Raw genomic sequence first — 4,762 nt, 5'->3', positions numbered from 1 at the left:
GCAATTCTGTGACACCAGCTGGGTGTTGTCCAATGCAGTTCAGTTCTGATACTATATACCTGGAGTTAACGTCAGATTCCACAGGTTAAGGGCTCAGTCCCATGAGAGTGTCCCTCTCTTCCCAACCCCAACTTCGGACACCAACTGCAAGTCCAGGTTGTTACCTGTGCTTCTAACTCACTCTCTATAAGTTGCAGGTTCCCATGACTCTCTCCTTGAGTTCAATTAATTGCCTAGAATGGCTCACAGAACTCAGGAAAAGTTTACTTATGAGATCACCAGTTTAATATAAAAGGATACAACTCAAGAACAGCCAGGTGGAAGAGAAGCATAGGGCGAGGTGTCGGGGAAGGGACGCCCTCTGGGTGTGCCACCCTCCCAGCACCTCTACATGTTCACCACCTAGAAGTTCTCTGAGCCCCTTCAGTTAGGACATTTTTAAATGGAGGCCTCATCACATAGACGTGATTGATTAAACCATCAGCCACTGGCGATTGAACTCAATCCCCAGCTCCTCTCCCCTCCCAGGAGGCTGAGTTCGGGGACTGAAAGTTCCACATCTCTAATCACATGATTGCTTCCCCTTGGCAACCAGCCCCCATCCTGTGGTTGCTGATCTAGGGGTTTTCCAAAAATCACCTTTTTAACATAAATTCAGGTGTGGTTGAAAGGACCTTGTTATGAATAACAAAAGATTCTCTTTTCACCTTATGGCTCTTATCACTTAGGAAATTCCGAGGGTATAATGAGCTCTGTGCCAGGAACAGGGATGAAGACCAAATATATATTTTTTGCTGTAAATCACAATATCACAGGGGAGCACCAGGGAACATTTTAATGGCTCTCCAGACAAGGGACACAAGGGTCGCTTCCTGTCTTTGGATGATATGGTGTGAGCATGGACTGCTTGTCACTGTTGCAGGCCTCTTATGACCATGTGGATAAAGTCAAGAGAATACCAGGGGGACTTCCCTGGGGGTGCAGTGGTTAAGAGTCTGCCTGCCAATTCAGGGGACACGGGTTCGATCCCTGGTCCGGGAAGATCCCACATGCTGTGGAGCAACTAAGCCGCGAGCCACAACTACTGAGCCCGACTGCTGCAACTACTGAAGCCTGCGCGTCTAGAGCCCATGCTCCACAACAAGACAAGCCACCGCAATGAGAAGCCTGTGCACGGCAACAAAGAGTAGCCCTCACTCGCCGCAACTAGAGAAAGCCCGCACACAGCAGTGAAGACCCAACGCAGCTAAAAAAAAGAGAGGGGCTTCCCTGGTGGCACAGTGGTTAAGAATCTGCCTGCCAATGCAGGGGACACAGGTTCGAGCCCTGTTCTGGGAAGATCCCACATGCCGCGGAGCAACTAAGCCCGTGCGCCACAACTACGGAGCCTGCACTCTAGAGCCCGCGAGCCACAACTACTGAGCCCACGTGCCACAACTACTGAAGCCTGCACACCTAGAGCCCACGCTCTGCAACAAGAGAAGCCACCACAATGAGAAGCCTGCACACAGCAATGAAGAGCGGCCCCTGCTCGCAACTACAGAAAGCGCATGCACAGCAATGAAGACCCAACACAGCCAAAAACAAAATAAATAAATAAATAAATCTTAAAAAAAAAAAAAAAAAAAAAGAGAATACCAGGGAAGCTGACCCAAAGCCCTGTTTTTGTCCAGCCACTAAATTAACATGATCTGGAAGACGCTTGCCTCCAGGCTAACTCTTGTATGAGATAATAAGTGACCTTATTATGGGAGCTACTTTAGTTGGGCATTCTGTTACTTGCAGCTAGCAGCATTCCTAGTTGTTATGGTCCCTAAAGAGCTTACAGGGCTACTGGGGGGACAGGGCAGGGAGCACACTCAGGGAACATTTGGTCACCGTATGGCAGCAATAAGTAACTCAGCACCAAGCAGGCTGTTACAGGCACTGCAATGTGGGAAAGAAGGACAGGATTGGTGGGAACTGCCAGGTTTGGGAAGAGCTCATGGAGAAGGAGGCGGGAAGGTGGCGAGTGGGTAGACTTGAGATTACAGAGGTGAGTCCGAACTTGGGCTTTGAAACCTGCCTCTACCGCTCACCAGCAGGGAGACTTTAGAGACCAAGAGTGACTTTACCTCTCTCGGCCTCAGTTTCTCAGCTCTTAAGTGGGGATGATAATAGGGCCTAAATCATGGGGTTTTGTGAGGATTTGAAAAGACACTTAGCACTGTGTGTGGCCCAGGGCAGGCCCCCAAGTGAAAACCATTGTGATGACTATTCCTGAGGCATGAGTCACTGTCAGAACCCTGGTTGCAGCCACACTCCTGCCACCAGTTCTTAACCAGCCAAAGCGCTTTCCTCCCTCTGCAGGTCTGGGCTCCCCCGCCACATGTGGGCGTGAAGAAGAAACTTGCCGGCAAAGCAGCTCTTTCTTCAGGGATGCTTCTATTTCTTTTTGCTTGTGCTATGCCTTTGTTCTCCATGGTCTGGATTTCAGGGCTCGGCTCTTCCCCTGAGCCCAGATTTCCCCCTTCACACAGATCCTGAATTGGTCTCCAGGCCTGTGGCTTTTTTCTGGCCATGAATTTGGACTCCTTTGTCTTGCAGATCTATCAGTTTTTTTTCTTAATTTAATTTTAATTAATTAATTTATTTGGGCTGTACCAGTTCTTGGTTGTGGCATGCATGTGGGATCTAGTTCCCTGACCAGGGACTGAACCCGGGCCCCCTGCATCGGGAGCACGGACTCTTACCCACTGGACCACCAGGGAAGTCCCTGTCTTGCAGATCTGGAGGTATCCCTTCTGACCTGCCCCAGTTGGCTGCCCTGAGGATAAAGCCTCCCTGCTGATGAACTGGCTCACAGGTTGCTGTGAGCCTCCAACTTCTCCCCCAGAGTACCCCTGACAACAGAGGAGCGCGAACACTGTTTGAGTCCGCCACAGTGAGAAATGTATCTGAAGCCTCATGTCTGATCTTCAATTCATGTGGATTTTGCAGCTTACTTCCTGACTTTAACAGGTCATTATAGTAGAAAAAGTTTACAATAACTAACCATTAGGAAAGAATACAAAGAGCTTCCATAGCTGCCCTATTAATTAATGCATGGACCACAGTTGCAATGAGTCTAGCTATTTTTTAATATTGAACTGAATTAAAAAAAGAGAAGGTCAGCTTCTTTCCTCTGTCCAAGGTTACAATATGTCAAAACCCCAGACCCCTGTAACTCTGTGGTTGTGAAAGGCAACAGTTCTTTGTGCACTAGCTTTGGGTAATCACCAATGAGAGACACCTGGAGTACCATCAAAGCCATGGGCCGGTGTAGCAGGTTCAGGCTTCTGTTGATGGTAGGCCACGTAGCCCAGGAAATGCCAAGAAATTGTTCCTTGGCCTGGTGATGCCATTGAGCTTTGCTTCTTGCTGCCTTCCAGGTCCTTGTCTGGCCTGCCCCTGCTTCTTATCAGGTCTCATCCATGTGACTTGAATTCTGCAACTGGTGTCTGTCTGCTTCTGCCCTTTGTGTCAGATAGGTTACGTGTAACAAAAGACCTAAACAGACTGTGGCTAAATCATTATGACACTGAATTATCTCAATATGAAGTCTGGATTTCTTCCTGGAGGATTCACAACTCATGGAGCATGATTCCTAGATGTCCAGCCCTTAGGACAGAAAACAGCGTTTGCCAAGGTGTGCAACCTGCAAAGAGGGGTGCAGAAGATGGTTGTGCCTCTCACGTATGCTGATCTTGGCAAATCTGCCGGGGATGTCTTCACCAAGGGCTATGGGTTTGGCTTAATAACACTTGATTTGAAAACAAAATCTGAGAATGGACTGGAATTTACAAGCTCAGGTTCAGCCGACACCGAGACCACCAGAGTGACGGATGGTCTGGAAACCAAGTACAGATGGACCGAATATGGTCTGACGTTTACGGAGAGATGGAACACTGACAACACACTAGGCACGGAGATTACTGTGGAAGATCAGCTTGCACGTGGCCTGAAGCTGACCTTCAATTCATCCTTCTCTCCAAACACTGGGGGAAAAAAATGCTAAAATCAAGACAGGGTACAAGCGGGAACATATCAACCTGGGCTGTGATGTGGATTTCAACATTGCCGGCCCTTCCATCCGGGGTGCTCTGGTGCTGGGTTATGAGGGCTGGCTGGCTGGCTACCAGATGAATTTTGAGACCCAAAGTCTCGAGTGACTCAGAGCAATTTTGCAGTTGGCTACAAGACCGATGAGTTCCAGCTTCACACTAATATAAATGATGGGACAGAGTTTGGTGGCTCCATTTATCAGAAGGTGAACAAGAAGTTGGAGACTGCTGTTAATCTAGCCTGGACAGCGGGAAACAGTAACACTCGCTTCAGAATAGCAGCCAATTACCAGATCGACCCTGACGCCTGCTTCTTGGCTAAAGTGAACAACTCCAGCCTCATAGGGTTAGGATATACTCAGACCCTAAAGCCAGGTATCAAACTGACACTGTCAGCTCTGCTGGATGGCAAGAATGTCAACGCTGGTGGCCACAAGCTTGGTCTAGGACTGGAGTTTCAAGCATAAATGAATACTGTACAATCGTTTAATTTTAAACTATTTTTCAGCATAGCTACCTTCAGAATTTAGTGTACCTTTTAATGTTGTATGTCTGGGATGCAAGTATCGCTAAATATCATGTTAGACTTCCAGGTTAAAGGTGATTCTGCTTTAGGGTGTTACCTTTTCAGAGGTACAGAAGAAACCCAATTTCAAAAAACGTCCTTTCAGCTGTAGACT

At 48.0% G+C, this 4,762-nt stretch overlaps 1 pseudogene; it reads left to right on the top strand.

Annotated features, from left to right (window-relative positions):
• Positions 1-3,697: 3,697 nt before the first annotated feature.
• LOC136135901 (voltage-dependent anion-selective channel protein 1 pseudogene) lies at positions 3,698-4,549 on the top strand (annotated as a pseudogene).
• The last annotated feature ends 213 nt before the right edge of the window (positions 4,550-4,762 follow it).

The sequence above is a fragment of the Phocoena phocoena genome, chromosome 16 (assembly GCF_963924675.1).
Source record: "Phocoena phocoena chromosome 16, mPhoPho1.1, whole genome shotgun sequence".
Taxonomy (NCBI): Eukaryota; Metazoa; Chordata; class Mammalia; order Artiodactyla; family Phocoenidae; genus Phocoena; species Phocoena phocoena.
Note: the sequence above shows the minus strand (reverse complement) of the source record. Positions and strands in the feature narration are given on the sequence as shown.